Genomic DNA, 17,178 nt, shown 5'->3' on the forward strand with positions numbered 1-17,178 from the left:
TGAGCAAGCGGGGGTACGATTGAGGAAGCCGGGTACCTGACAGGGTCTGCAAGCACCAGTGGTCAGAGTGAAACAGAACAGAATGAGAGGTTTCACAACGTCCTTCCATACAATGTCTGGAATCTATAGATAACATCAGTTGCTAGGTCAGGGGTCGAATTTTAACTACCAGGCTTAGGTCAGGCAGGCCCAGGCCTGGTTTCGGGTCTGGTTCCTAGGCGCCGGGCTACCTGCCTTTAGTTTCGCTTATTTTTCCTTTTCTGAGTATAAAACAATATAAAACAATATGAGAGACTCTCTCTCTTCCTTCACCATGAGATTTAACATTCACGCCCATGACTATTATAAAGGCTTTGCTTCTCAATTTCTTGGCATCCTCATCTCCTTTGACCTGTATTTGAACTGAAACAAATTCACACATTACTTGTCCAGAAATTTGCAACTTGCAGGCCTTGTAACATTTGGAAACATTCTCAAATATCTATTCTCTATCTATGCTTTTCTATTCACAGTGTTTTACTATATTTAGTCTAATGATAACTGTTCTATAAACTCACTAAAACCAGCCCTTCTTGTCCAATGAATGCTTTATTTCTTTCCATATTAGCCACTTCTTTTTATTCCATGTACCTAGCCATACAATTTCATTCCTTTAATACAATATTTAATCAGATTCTCTCAAATTCCCTCTGTGTTCCTCTGCCATCATGCTGCTTTGACCATGTCTACACGAAGTTCAACTGCCTGCTCTTTCCATGTCTATAAGATTTCAAAAGCGTGCTGCAGAAGACAAATTTTATAACTGTGCTAAATATATCAACTCTTAATCCAGTTTTCAGTTCATCCTCACTCTCAGCTGATTAATTCAAAAACCACATCTCAGATGAAATAGAGGCTGCAGCAGCTCAAATCCGGAACTTTTTTTTTTTTTAGTCACCCAACGTAAAGCTTCCCAACATGATGTCTGTTCTTTCCTTTTGTCCTCCGGTTCATGTGGATGAGGTGTGTCTGTAGAGAACCTGTTTTTTGAATGTGGTATTTAAAGCATGTAGAGTGGAGTTAGCACTGGTTTTGAATCTTGACTTTGCTACTAGATGTCTGCCTGATGCTAAGAAATAATAATTGTTCAATGCCTCTACTTTCTCACCTCTAATTTTGCATAAGTGAGAAATACCATTGCTATTGCCATTGTCACCGTTCCTGAAGTGACAACCCTTTGATAACTCCTCTGGTAGAAACCAATACATTCCAGGTGTCTTTCTCTTTCCTAATTCTGTCTGTCTTTCCCAGGCATAGTTTGACTATGAGCGCCATAATTCCTTTTCAGATTAAGGGAAGTTGATCTCTTTCCCATATAATCTTAATGCCAATTTCTGAACTATTGATTTGTACTTTTGGCTACAATGGCTTATGTGGTTTTGTAACCAAAAACAATGAATCTCTTTCTTTGTTGCTTTATACTGCTGCTGTTTTACAACTGAAACAGTTTTTAAACATGCTGTCCGTTAATCACTGAAGCACATTTTTCCTAAAACTTAACATAGCTTGTAAACTGTTTCCCACATGGGACAGGTTCAAATAGATATTTATCCAAATAAAATATAAATAAATCAATCTTATTTCAAAAAATTTAAGTTATAAAAGGCAAGTGGCAAACCACTTTCATCATGTCAAATGATATTACATAGGAAATTTAGTTTCTCATAACATTAGAGCTTATCTCAGTGACTTCAGTATGATAGGAAAAATATTTTGAACAGAAAATTCACACTGGGTTGATTTTGAAGAAGGATGGACTCTCCTACCCTTGTTGCTGTAGTCCCCTTTACGGGCTATCCCATGAATTTGTAAGGTACATGGTTTACCTGATTAACAATGCTATTTAAAGTAAAATGTAGTCTCATTCCTCTTCTCCTTCATTCCATTTTTATGGATTCTTCCCATTTAAATCTAATCACATTAGTATTCTATTCTTCTATATCCATTTGAAACTTTCTCGAACTATCAGCTAATTTACTGCTGAAAATTTACTTAATGATTAAAGTGAAAGTGACCCAGGAAGGGGAATAAGGACAACAGAAAGTAGTGAACCCTTTCTTGTTCCGTCACGTATCATGGCATGAGTCTCAGAGATCAGAGAATGAGACCTTCCTTCACATCTTTGAGAAGCTGCTTTTCTCTGAGGAGAATCAGAGTTCTTTTCCAATGAACTATTTTTTATGGGAAGACTTTACCCATTTTTTTCATCCAAAATATTTCACTCACTGTCGAGGATTTACCTATGGATTTTATGTATATGCAATTCGTCAGTTTGAATCCACACTCCATTGCATGCTTCTCACAGATTATTCCTTGGTGCCTTGATGAAGACTAGGTTATGGCAGCATTCCGCCTCTCTTTGGGCAGTGTGTGAACCATATTTTCAAGTTGCGTCACATTTTCCTGCAGTGGGATATATAATTAAAACTCTCCTTTAAACCCTAGTTTAGAATAACTGGCTCTGGTTTGTGTTAACTAAGCTTTTGAAAGACTCAAAACACTCATGATTTGAAATCTGTGTAGATGCTGAAAGAACAATGTGGTTTAACTCCAAAATAAAAGTCGAGACTCTTGGACCATTATCAGTGGGACAAAACCTGTGCCTGTAAGTTGTAGAATGCATATGCCCATATTTTTAAGAGTTTTATTACTCAATACTAAACTGTTCTGTTTGTCATAGTTTTCTGACACATATGCAAACAGACCTAGAACAATTGGCCATTTTCCCAGGTCAGGTACTACAACTTGGCCCAGTGAGATTAACTACCCAGGCCATTTTCCGTTGTGATAAGCTAAATGCAAGTTGTTCAGAGGGTCTGGTAAACTCTGGTAAATATACCGTTTCTCTCTTCTGATGGGTTCAGCCCCATTTATAAATACCTCTGTAATAGTTTGCTTCTAAAAAAAGATACGTATTTTACATATTATGTACTATGTTATAAGGTACTTACTAACAAGTTAGAACTACGATTGTAAGGACTTTATAGAAATTTACTAATTTAAGCCTCATAATCAGCCTACATGTTAAAACCCTTCAATTTGTTTTCTTTTCATGTGTATGAAATTAAAACCCAGAAATGTTACTTACTTTCCTTTAGGCAGATTATTGACACTAATAGCTGGTGTTCTTTAATCCAGTACTATCAGTGAATTATTAGAGTCATCTTAAAAGACCTGATATCCCACTTATAAAAGATGCTTTGTCCTATGGTATTTCAAGTATAGATTTTAATTTAAATATTGTCATCTCAACCTAAGCAGATTGTCAATTATGGTTCAACTGTCAGCCATCTCTATTGACCTCAAAAATGTCATGTTTATAATTAATAATCACCAGAGATAAGTTCAGATTTAATTGTGGGTCTCCACAATCTGTAGATAGATTATTGTCACCCATCCTCCCTTTTAGAGAGCTAAATATTCATTTTAAGATGACATTTCCCTCCTATACTTTTAAAACCTGTAATACAGACATTAAAAACAGAAAAATTCTGTCACCTTATCAGATACTATCTTATTTCATCAATCCAGTTTTAAAACCAACTAGACTGACCAATATCCCTGATGAACATCGATGCAAACATCCTCAATAAAATACTGGCAAACCAAATCCAGCAGCACATCAAAAAGCTTATCCACCATGATTAGGTGGGCTTCACCCCTGGGATGCAAGGCTGGTTCAACATACACAAATCAATAAAAGTAATCCAGCACATAAACAGAACCAAAGATGAAAACCACATGATTATCTCAATAGATGCAGACGGCCTTTGACAAAATTCAACAGTCCTCATGCTAAAAACTCTCAATAAATTCGGTATTGATGGGATGTATCTCAAAATAACAAGAGCTATTTATGACAAACCCACAGCCAGTATCATACTGAATGAGCAAAAACCGGAAGCATTCCCTTTGAAAACTGGAACAAGACAGGGATGCCTTCTTTCACCACTCCTACTCAACATAGTGTTAGAAGTTCTGGCCAGGACAGTCAGGCAGGAGAAAGAAATAAAAGGTATTCAATTAGGAAAAGAGGAAGTTAAATTGTCCCTGATTGCAGATGACATGATTGTATATTTAGAAAACCCCATCGTCTCAGCCCAAAATCTCCTTAAGCTGATAAGCAACTTCAGCAAAGTCTCAGGATACAAAATCAATGTGCAAAACTCACAAGCATTCTTATACGTCAATAACAGACAAACACAGAGCCAAATCATGAGTGAACTCCTATTCACAACTGCTTCAAAAAGAATAAAATACCTAGGAATCCAACTTACAGGTGATGTGAAGGACCTCTTCAAGGACAATTACAAACCACTGCTCAACGAAATAAAAGAGGACACAAACAAATGGAAGAACATTCCATGCTCATGGATAGGAAGAATCAATATTGTGAAAATGGCCATACTGCCCAAGGTAATTTATAGATTCAATGGCATCCCCATCAAGCTACCAATGACTTTTTTCACAGAATTAGAAAAAACTGCTTTAAAGTTCATATGGAACCAAAAAAGAGCCTGCATTGCCAAGACAATCCTAAGCCAAAAGAACAAAACTGGAGGCATCACACTACCTGACTTCAAACTATACTACAAGGCTACAGTAACCAAAACAGCATGGCACTGGTACCAAAACAGAGATATAGACCAATGGAACAGAACAGAGCCCTCAAAAATAATACCACACATCTACAAACATCTGATATTTGACAAACCTGACAAAAACAAGAAATGGGGAAAGGATTCCGTATTTAATAAATGGTGCTTGGAAAACTGGCTAGCCATATGTAGAAAGCTGAAACTGGATCCCTTCCTTACACCTTATACAAAAATTAATTCAAGATGGATTAAACACTTAAACCTAAAACCATAAAAACCCTAGAAGAAAACCTAGGCAATACCATTCAGGACATAGGCATGGGCAAGAACTTCATGTCTAAAACACCAAAAGCAATGGCAACAACAGCTAAAATTGACAAATGGGATCTAATTAAACTAAAGAGCTTCTGCTTAGCAAAAGAAACTACCATCAGAATGAATGGGCAACCTACAGAATGGGAGAAAATATTTGCAATCTACTCATCTGACAAAGGGCTAATATCCAGAATCTACAAAGAGCTCAAACAAATTTGTTTGTTTGATATGTATCATTTTTATTGTATTAAATAAATTAAGATTAAGTACTTAGAGAGAATTTGTATTATTCTATTTTAATATATTGTATGTTAACTATTGGATTCAACAAATATTTACCAAGAAATTTAAGGCACTAAGTTCAGAACTGAATAGCCAGTGCACTCATGAAATTTATGCTAGTAGGGAAAACATATGTTACTAAAAAATGTAAAAACTCATATATAATAAAGAGAAATACAGGGAAATATCCACTTCTACTGGGGGAATGGGCAGGGTTTTTTAGAAATCTTCCCTGAGTTGAAACATCAATGAAGAATAGCAATTACTGGGCATGATGGGAGTTTGGTTGGAGAAAGAATTCTGAGCAGAAGAGGCATCATGTATGAAGGCTCTGAACCAAGGTGACAATTAAGAAATGGAAATAAACACACATACACACACACACATAGGTTTACTTCACATATAAAATAAATTCAATAAGCACAAAGCTAAATTTTTGACACTAAAATCTTCACAGCTAATAATTACAACAAGTAAACAGAAATGTTAAGTTCATGTATAGTCAACATAAGTCAACATAAGAGGTGTATGTATAGAGGTGCATAGGAGGTGCATAAGTCAACATAAGAAGTTCATGTATAGTCAACATAAAAGGTGAGATAGATCCTAGTTATTAATCAGACAATGTAGGCACACATAATTTCTCATCTTGTTAAACATAGTTTCACTGTCCTGATCAGTTTGGTGAAGATGAAACTCATTTTTCTAGCAGCAAAAATCAAATTTTTGCTGTCTTCTCCATAAGCCTTAGTATGAAGTATTTGGCAGTCAATATGAGAGTGTTAACACAAATTCCTTGAACATCTATGCCAAAAGCGATTACCAGTGTTTCGTCTTCCAGTCTCAGGTCTGGTCCTCATCAAGAACCCAGTGTTCCCACCCGAGATGGAGACGTGAATAATCTTCGTAAGCCCAATCCTGCCAGAAGCGTGAAGCAAGGGGAAATTTGGAAGGCTGAACAGGAAAGAGTAGAAGTTTAGTTTACTGCTCTCCAAAATAGAAGCTCTTTTCCCTGAGATAGAAGCAAGATGTAAGAGAAAGGGTCAAAGAAACTGGATTCAATTTTAATGTAGCCTAGATGCTGAAATAACCCTATCTCTACTAAATGCCAAACCTCTTGCACCCACTTCACAGTCTCTTGACCAAAAAAGTGACTCCAGTGTTGCCACGGCAACCGTCCGTGGGTAGGCATGAACCGACCTCACCTCAGCTGCAGCAGCCCACGCACACAGCTCACTTTCTGCCTGGACTCCTCTGCCTGCAGCTGGTATTCTGCCTGCTGGAATTTGTTCATCCATTTCATCGTGGGCCAGTGTGAAATGGTGAGGGAGTTGAACAGCGTCACGAGAATCCGTGGATGAGTACCTATTCTTTCCCATCTGGAGTGTATTCTATTTATTTATTTATTTAGAGACTGAGTCTCACTCTGTCACCAGGCTGGAGAGCAGTGGCGCCATCTCGGCTCACTGCAACCTCTGCTTCCTGGGTTCAAGCAATATTCGTGCCTCAGCCTGCCGGGTAGCTGGAATTACAGGCTCGTGCCACCACACTTAGCTAATTTTTATTTTTATTTATTTTTATTTTTATTTTTTTTGAGATGGAGTCTCACCCTGTGGCCCAGGCTGGAGTGCAGTGGTGAGATCTGGGCTCACTCCAAGCTCCACCTCCCGGGTTCCCGCCATTCTCCTGCCTCAGCCTCCGGAGCAACTGGGACTATAGGCGCCGCCACCCCGCCCGGCTAATTTTTTGCATTTTTAGTAGAGACGGGGTTTCACCCTGTTAGCCAAGATGGTCTCCATATCCTGACCTCGTGATTCGCTCACCTGGGCCTCCCAAAGTGCTGGGATTACAGGCGTGAGCCACCGCGCCCGGCCTGGAGTGTATTCTATACAGCGTCTCGGAGGGCTCCCAGAGGGACTGCAGTCCACTTGTCCACAGAGATGCTCATTTTGTCCGTTTATGATAAACCCCAGGATAAATGAGTACAAAAAAGATGTCTTTCTCCTTTCCGTAACATTCTTCCTAGATTCACATACATTTTGTCTGATAGTATTTCTTAAAATAAAGCCCCTGCACACATGTGAAGAAAGCACTCAGTATGTAACATGAAGATCATTCAGGATTAAATACATTATCATTAGTATTATTATTAATATATCCTATAAAAACGGTAAGTTCTTTATAAGAAATCTGAACTTGATACAGTCTTAAAGAAATACATAGATATTAATACAAAAGATCTGTTTAGTGGTTGACTATTCATTATCCTGCACTCTAATAATTTTTCAATTAATTCAGAAACGTTACGATCACATCACTATTACATGATGTAAATGTGATTTATGTCTCCAAATCCCAATTTATTCTTTCTGAATATATACAAACACAATAAATCCATTGATAATTTCATAGAAAACTGGGACTCAGAACTATTACTATTTAAAGATGCAAAAATAGAATGTGCTAGGTTTCTCTTCCCACAAACCTTTGCTTTTTCATCCATTGAATTTAATCCACCACGAGTCTTTATATCAGGTCAAGACTTTAATCCAAGATCACAAAGTAACTAGTTCTAATCCCCAAAGTATGAGTCCTGTTTCAAGGAAATCACACATGGAAATGAGGAAAAAGAAAAAACAAAACACCCATAAATAATAGAGCAAAAATCAGCAGAAAAGCAGACAAAAATTGTTGAATACAGATGACAATGACCAAATACCTGGCTATAATTTACTGTCATCTTCCTCATAAATACAAATTCAAAACTGATAGCATAATCTTCTCAAATTTTATTTACAATCTGGTGTATATCATCACATTTAAATTATCTCTAAAGTAAAAATATATGATTCTCAACCTAGAGTATTTTCTAGTAGCAGTACACCGCTGCTATAATAAATATGTACCTATTTTGTGATTATTAGCTTAATGTCTATGTCTTCAACTAGGGTGTGCTTTGTGAGGTCAAGGTTTATGTTGATTGTGCTCATGGTTAAATCTTCAGAATACGTATATCATTTAACAGACAATGTGATGGTTAATACTGTCAACTTGATTGGATTGAAGGATACAAAGTATTAATCCTGGGTTTGTCTGTATGGGTGTTGCCAAAAGAGATTAACATTTGAGTCAGTGGGCTGGGGATGGCAGATCCACCTTTAATCTGGTGGGCACAATCGAATCAGCTTCTAGCAAATATAAAGCAGGTAGAAAAACGTGAAGATTGGCCTAGGCTCCCAGTCTACATCTTTCTCCTGTGCTGGATGCTTCCTGCTCCCAAACACTGGACTCCAAGTTCTTCAGTTTTGGGACTGGGACTTGCTCTTCTTGCTCCTCTGCATGCAGACAGCCTACTGTGGGACCTTGTGATCGTATACGTTAATACTTAATAAACTCTCTCACCAGTAAATCTTACATTGTTTCAACAGTTTATGATAGCAGAAGAGTAATTTTTGGCTGTCTTTCTAAATTGAAACCCAGAAATTAAAATGTTAGCACTAAAATTAGGCCAATCGACTTAAGGCCAAACTTTATTAAATTTTATTTCAAGAAATCATTTTTTTCTGCTCATGGCATGTCTTATATTAGCATTATTACCAGTATTTTAGAATACATTTTAAACTATATTTTTCTCTATTGAGTTTAAAAAATATACACACATATACAAACACACACTCCTGGATTTTCAACTTGGGGGTTGTAACATGTGATTCTATAAAAATGAGTTTTTATCACAAAAGTAAGTGAAATTTGAAATAAATTTATGAAGAAACTCTCATATATAAACCTCCACTAGTTAGACAAAACTAAGTATGTCAGTTCCAGATGCCTAGTTAATTACTTGATTTTTTGATCCCAAAAAGTACTGGACACTTACATAAGAAGCAGAAAAAAAACATATGCAGGAAACCTTAGAGATCTTGTACTGGCAACATTTTTTCCCAATGCAATTTTCATAATTATTCCTAAAAAATACCATTTGACTAACTGTTACTTGGTAAAATTATAACATATAAGGGAAAGATGGATTCTGGATGCAGATTGATCTGGCTTTGAAATTCTTTTCCTATCTAACATTACATTAGACAAATAACATTTGTCTCATTAGACATCAATTGCCCAAATGTTATATGAAAATAATATTCTCTAAGCTATTGAAAATCGAATAACAATATATGACTAGGCTCTAGCATATTCTGTCATACACAGTAGATGGTCAATAAATACCATTCATTTTATTAATACTGCAGCAGTGGTTCTCAAAGTGTTGTGTGGGGATGCCTGATGATCCATGCCATCCTTTTAGTATTGTGTGGGGATGCCTGATGATCCATGCCATCCTTTTAAAGGATTGTGCTGATTTCATACTAACCTGCTTGCCATGTGAATTTTTCTACTGTCTTTCTCTCACATAGGTACAGTGGAGTTTCTTTGAGGCTACATGGTGAGAGATGTCACCGCTCTGACTGAATACATAATAATGTGTGTGTGTGTGTGTGTGTGTGTGTGTGTTCGTGCGTGTGTGTTTGTGTGTGGTTTTAATTTTAAATACGGGAAATATAAAGAGACATAATATTTAAAAAACCAATGGTTTGGAGGCTGTCAATATTCTTTAAGACTGCAAAAGTGTTCAGAGACAGGATTTTGAGACTAAAACACTGTATCAGAACTTTGAGACTGAAACACAGCATCCTGTACATTCAGAGTTGAAGACACTCCTGTGAGCACTCGATGTGAATGTGAGTGGATAGTACATGATAGCAAATGGCCCTGCCTTTATTACCTGACTCACTTGTACCAGAATAGCCCCAACATCATTCACGCCTTATTTACTCTTTAGGAAACTATTCGAACTCTTTCAGAAGACTGACTCCTTGATAATCCAGTAGTACTCCTGTTTCCAACATTTCACATTATTGTAAGTTGCATTATAGTGAACAGAATTTTACTGAAGCACAAGAGCTATATTTCAGGTTCTACTGAGTATATAATTTTGTTTTGTCAGACAATTTTATGGATAATTATGGATGAAAATTTATATAAAATCTAAAAGTCATCATTGACTCTTTTCTCGCTTAACCTGCGTAATCAATTGGTCGAGTCCTATTGATTTTTCTCCTCAATAGCTCTCCAATTTCTCTTCTCTGTGTCTCCACCACATCAATCTAGTTCAAGCAACCATCACTTTCCCCTAATTCATTAGAGCAGCATTCTACCTGTCACCAATCCACTGGGATGAATTCAAAGAAACTGATTTGAGTATTTCATTTCAACAATTGTCTTCCTGAAATATTGTTAAAAATATTGTCATTTTTTGCTTTGCCCCCATTCCTGGGTGGGCCAAACTCTCAATGAATCATGTCATTGAACCCTGCTTGGAATGGGTTGTTCAGCAGTGCATAGAAGGTGCCTGATAGCTGAATGCATCAGTCCAGATCCTTTCCGTCTGTGCCTTGCACCAAGTCTGCATATATCTAGATACAATGAATCTGTCAGCCTACTTTGACAGTAAAATGATGGGAATATGAAAAGCTGAATTAAATCTAAGACCAGTTGAACTCTGAGAGAAGTCAGGGTAGAGAATAGCCGTAATAGACATAGGAAATCTTAGACTATTCCAATTCTGAATTCTAATAAATGTAGCTAAAAAAGATCAGATTAAAACTGTTTACTTGTCAGGTATGTGTCTTGGAACTAAAGGCATTTTCCATGTGAAATATAATTAAATGACCTACAGAATAAAAGAATGTCTTAAAAATATTTATCAATATTTCCTATCAGAGAAATGTTACTTATAAATATTTATTATATTTTGGACAATAAATGAGTGTGAACAAAAGGTTCCCTAAGGAGTATGTTTCTATCAATCAAATTAATAATGTGTAAATTATATAAGCGATTGTTTAAAAATATATATTTTCAATGGATAAATAAAATATTTTAAAAAGTAAATTAGTAACTTACACAAATAATCATACTGATGAGTTTATGCATTCATTAGAAAAATTACTTTTAAGGCATTCATGTATTTCTGGATTACAAAAGTCAAAAAAAAGCAAATACTGTGTTATTCAACACACCTTTACATACCATTTATGATTACTGTCAATGATATAACAGTCAATCAGACCTAGCTACGTTCTTGAAGGACTTCATGGTCCCTGAGCAGAACACAAGGCAATAATGATCACTTTCTGGGAAAAACTACCTTAAGAAAATGTGAGATTCTGATGCACTAAGCTGTCCTGGCTTTTGGGATATGCACTGTCTGGCATTATCAGCATTGTTGGCGAGATCTTGCTACCATGCAAACGTGTGAAAAGTAAAATCACATTTTGTCCTAGTAGAGTTACAAATTGGATTTTTTTTTCTCCACTAAGTAATCTGAATGAAATATTTCTGAAATTAAAACCTCAAATGTAAAGGAGGATAATTGGGTCTTATTTTATTTTACTTATTTATTTTTTGGTAGCAAGTTTGGAGCACAGCAGTTAGTTTATGGCTTAAGACTGTATAACATCTTGAAGGACTGATTTTTAGTAAATGTACCTGTTACAGGACTGTATACAACACTTCGAAATACAAATAGTATTTCAACACTGTAAACTAAATAAAACCTGCAACAATTTATAAGTAAAAGTCTCTTTTTAAAAATTCTAGGTTGCTTATCAAAGCGGGATGCTATATTCTTTTTTTGGAGCCTCTTCAATTCTAAGGAGTCCTAGGGTCACTTAATGGAACTCGACACTTAGCAAGTTGTTAAAATTTCTTCTTCCTTAGTAAATGAGCAGCAAATGTCCTACTTGGTTTGATCTGAGCAGCATAAATGAATATAAAAAACGAGAGGGAACAAATCTTTAAAAGACCTAATAATATCAAAATGTGGTTATGCTGTACAAAAGTTATCTAGTTCTTTAGTGATATGTTTTACTCCTATTGTCATCAAGTTATGAATCATACATCTAACTAGATATATGTAAACTGGTAAATATAATAAATGGTTTTACCTTGAACTTATGAGAAAATATCCTAGTGATTTTCTAACGATACATATTGTAACAAAATTCCTATAGAAAGACATACCCTTGGTGCTCATCAAAAATGCTTTGGTTCTGTAATGTCAAAGCAGATTACTTTCCCAACATAAATATTATTTTCACAATGCTCCCAAAAGGTACAGACCATATCTATAAGGGATAAAGAATGAGGAGGTTATTTGCAGTACAAGCACTCAATTTAGTGGCAACTGAAGTAAACCACAAGGAGGAAAGATGAATTCACACTGCAGTTACCTTTTTTTTATCTTGGACTTCATGTTTTTCATTTTATTTTCCATTTTTTAAGATATTTAGTTCTCATTCTACTCTAAATGCAGAGGCAGGGAGCTAATAAATAGATCTTGAAGAACAAGAGGACCAGTAATGGGAAGTGTTATGCTGCTTGCGTGTTTCTGAAGTACTGTTTTGTTTTATTTATTCTTTCATGCCCTGTTTTTCTGACACTTTTTAATTTTATTTATTCTTTCAATCTCTGTTTTTCGGACACTTTTTACATCAAGAAAATACCATGACTAATACTGAGAAATTGGAAGAAATTTTTTAAGGACAGTGAAGTATGATGCATAATAAATCTCAGAAAACTGTGGAGCCTTAAACGATTCAATACAATATTCAGGAGATGTCTACACTCTTAATTGCTGCTGAAAAATTCTTATTAATAAGGTCACAACTTACCAAATCACGTGCTGCAACTCAAATTTCAACAATTAAGGCCACTTTTTAGGTTATCCAAATAATAAAACTCAGATGGAGATACTATATTAACATAGATTTGGTCAGGCATGGTGGCTCCTGCCTGTAATCTCAGCACTTTGTGAGAGCGAGGAGGGCAGATGGTTTGAGGTCAGGAGTTCGAGACCAGACTGGCCAAGATGGTGAAATCCTGTCTCTACTAAATACGCAGAAAATTAGCCGGGCATAGTGGCAGGCACCTGTAATCCAAGCTACTAGAGAGGCTGAGGCATGAGAATTGCATGAGTCTGGGAGGTGGAGGTTGCAGTGAGCTGAGATTGCATCACTGCATTCCAGCCTGGGCGACAGAGTGAGACTTTGTCTCAGAACAAACAAACAAACAAAAACAAAGAAAGCCCCAATAAACATAGCCTCTGTTAACCTAAGTTTTTTTTTTTTTTTTATTGTGATTGCTGCCACTGGGGAGTAACCCATGTCCCAAGAGAATTATATGTGGATAATGCTTAAAAGTATCATTGAACTACAAAAGGAATTTTGGGAAAACAAGGTACGATGAGGGAGAGGGCACTTCAGAGAATGCAGAAGATGAAAACATTGTCAAGACAAATCTCTACAAACGATGTACCCAGAGCTAATTCTACATCTCAGAAAGACACAACAGTTTGAATAAAAAGCAATAGTATACATCATTTAAAAGCTCTTAGTTCCTTGGAGTGGATCTACATTAAATCTCTTAGAATTTGTAAGTCATAATGCACTAGATATAATATTGGCTACCGTTGCAAAGATTAATCATAATTTTATAATATTTTCAGTATATAATTGAAATATAAACACACCTTCCAAAATTTCTAATTGATCCTTTTATTATCTATTTTCAAAAACATCTTCATATTATTATTAAATGCAGCAAAATAGTGTAAATTGTTATCATGACCTTTGATACCTTCCATGATCTGGCCTTTGCCCACGTTTCAAACTTTCACGTGCTGTTTCCCACATAGGTATTTCCCCTCTCTCTATTCAGGACAATCTAAATTCCATTTCTAACATATGGCACTTTGTTTCCTTGCTACAAAAATTTAGTCAAGGTGTTACCTCTTCTTAAAATCTCTCCTGTATTTTGGCTGCCACAAAATACCTCATAATCTTTAAAGTGTTAGCAGGCCACTTTGCTGTAAATCCTATTCTGACCCTGATCCGTGAACCAACCATTATCTTTAATTAATCCTCTTCCTATCCCTGACATCTATCATGGTGAGTACCATATTCAATTTCACTTCATTGCTGAAATGTCGGTCTCTTCTTAATAAACTGCAACTAAGGCAGGGATAATATCAAATTAAACTGTGTAAATCCAGTGTATAGTGCCCTGTCTCATAGAAATGAAGTCCTCAAGAGATGTTGCATGAGTTGAAAATAATAGATAAGAAACTAAATAGGTTGACAATAGATAGGACAGTGAAGGGTTGAGAGCTAGAACTCTAGATTTAGAGCTATGAACCCAAGTGTGCATGCCCTTAGAGAGTTAAATACTATTTCAAACACTGCGCAATATAGGTAGTGAGATAGTGCATGCAAAATAGTTGTCAGGGAAAATAGCCTAAGGTAAGTCTTAAGTAATATTACATTACTGTGATGAATTAACACTATAATTATCTGCACTATTTCTATAAACTAGAGGTCATAAATTACAACCAAGGGCTAAGAATGTATGATCTCTTTCAAATTATTGATTCATGTTGCAAATAGCAATTATCTGACAGCTGCATTGAACGTTGCCATCACAGCCACTGGTAAGACTCAGGGATGAGTCTTACTTGAAGTCTTACCTTAAGTCTTACTTTAAGACTTAGGGATGAGTCTTACCTTATCCTTAGCCGCTTAATCAAAATTCAGACCTGGGAGACAGCATGTGCTGGGCATTACTACGACCCCTCTCCCCCACCACTTCCCATCTATCATTTATTTTCCTGGAAATTGAGGAGGGGAAGGATCTGGCACTTTTGTGATTCCGTAGAGGAAGGATAAAAAATGGGATAGTTACCAAACACAACACAGAACCAGAAAGAAACAACTTCCCTCGAATGAAACTTGATACCTTTGTGAAATATGAGTACTGTATACACTAGACAACACATAAAGGCAAATATCTACTATATTGCCTAAATAAATCAACCTAGTAGAGAATTTTTTATCCTATGATTTTAAAATATAACTTAAATTAGAAATTTTATGATAGTTTTTAAAATATCAATTTTTGATACACATATTTATTGACTATGTAAGACATTTTATTGGGTTTTTTTTTTGTTTGTTTGTTTGTTTTTTTTTTTTTTAAATAGAGTCTCGCACTGTTGCCTGGGCTAGAGTGCAGTGGCACAATCTCAGCTCACTGCAACCTCTGCCTCCCAGGTTCAAGCAATTCTTCTGCCTGAGCTTCCCTAGTAGCTGGAATTACAGGCACCCGCCATCGCGCTCAGCTAATTTTTGTATTTTTAGTAGAGACGGGGTTTCACAATGTTGGCCAGGCAGGTCTCAAACTCCTGACCTTGTGATTCGCCCACCTAGGCCTCCTAAAGTGCTGGAATTACAGGCATGAGCCACTGTGCCTGAGCAAGAAATATTTTATGTCTATTTACACAATGTGGCAGAATGGAAGCATGGCTTTCTATAAATATTAAGGAGATGAACAAAGTTAAAATTTAGGAGGTAGAGAAGGTTTCTTAGAGATAAGATTCTGTAGAATAACTGGTACAAATCAACCCGAATTTGTTATTCTGGCCTGTCAAAACAAAGAGACAATTAAAAATCATAGTAAGAATTTTGTGTGACTAATGTAAGTATATATTCTCATCGAAATAAGAAACCATACGTTTGAGGAATAAACTCAATCTGACATTCAAAGAAACATGGATTTCAAGCCTCAGGCTTTTTTGTAAGTGATAGTCCGTTCCACCTGTAAGAGAGTGTTAATCAGGGAAATGAAAGCGGCCAAAGAGAGATAACATTTACAAGTACAATTTCATACATTAGGAAGTTTCCTCTTGGCCCTTTTAAACATATGGATGTAAAAAGGGATGATACAATTTTAGTCATTTGACTAATCTTAGATATAAGATACTATCTCAACAACACATTTGCTTTACCATTAAGCTTTTCCTAAAATTTATTTTGCTCAGTGTAGAAAAATGTCTTAGACTTTTCCCCAATAGCATCAAATGATGCTCTCTAAATATCCAAACAAGGAGAGACTGGCTAAATAATTTATGGGACATTGAAAAACTAGAAAATTACTATTGATATATTTAGAAACTAGTTACATCAACATATGCTAACTTTAGAATATTTAAAATAAGCATTACAAAATTATGTATATACATATTTATAATCTGTAATATATATTATGTATTTAAGATACATACTTGGGGCTTACATATTTTTAACTGCTCACAATTATCTGAAAGATCATGTATTGTCTTAATGCAAGAGAATAAAACTCAATTTTGTTAAAAAGGTAAATTTATAACCAAGTTAAGCCATATGAATTAATTTTATAGTATGATTTTCTAAGCTTGTTTAACATATGAAAAATATATACAAGTTTTAAATAGATTTGCTTCTCTTAACATTGGGACTCTTATAACTATTATTACATATGAAGTGTTTTGATTTTAAATTATTTTCACCATATCTAAGTAAACCAAACTTTAAGCACACTCTTTTGAACAATTTTTTTAAGCAAATCTCTTGAGGAATTATGAGCCAGAACTTCATATATGAGTTTATTTTCCTTATAAAACAAAGCAATCAGTAAAATCTTAGTGAACTAAAGTAAGCTAATTTATATAGAATTATTTTACAGAATTCCATTTTGGTTTTTAGATTTAAGCATACTAAACCTCAAATGAAAGGACTGCTAGTTTGTAAAATACTGTAAAATGACACCATTACTGCAAACATTTTTTTCTGTAGACATTATTTGCCTCTCAGAAATTTTTTTTATACAGTTAGCTTAAAGTTTACAGTGCCCAAAGCACAAATATATATGTTCACAGGCAAATATTTTTTCACAATGAGTAGCTTTTATTATGAAAAAATTTAAGTTCTATATTTTTCAGCCTCTAAATTTCATGAATTTCCTCAAATACCTGAACCATGATTTTAGAGTTTAGTTTGCCTACTGTGGGATC

The 17,178-nt window shown here is 35.5% G+C and overlaps 1 long non-coding RNA gene across 1 annotated transcript in view; it reads left to right on the forward strand.

Annotated features, from left to right (window-relative positions):
* Positions 1 to 9,945: 9,945 nt before the first annotated feature.
* LOC112611266 overlaps positions 9,946 to 17,178 on the forward strand; it is a 33,826-nt gene continuing 26,593 nt past the window's right edge. Inside the window, exon 1 of the long non-coding RNA XR_003116622.1 lies at positions 9,946 to 10,152. This is a non-coding gene — a long non-coding RNA (uncharacterized LOC112611266). The remainder of the gene's footprint in view (positions 10,153 to 17,178) is intronic.

The sequence above is a fragment of the Theropithecus gelada genome, chromosome 18 (assembly GCF_003255815.1).
Source record: "Theropithecus gelada isolate Dixy chromosome 18, Tgel_1.0, whole genome shotgun sequence".
Lineage (NCBI taxonomy): Eukaryota > Metazoa > Chordata > Mammalia > Primates > Cercopithecidae > Theropithecus > Theropithecus gelada.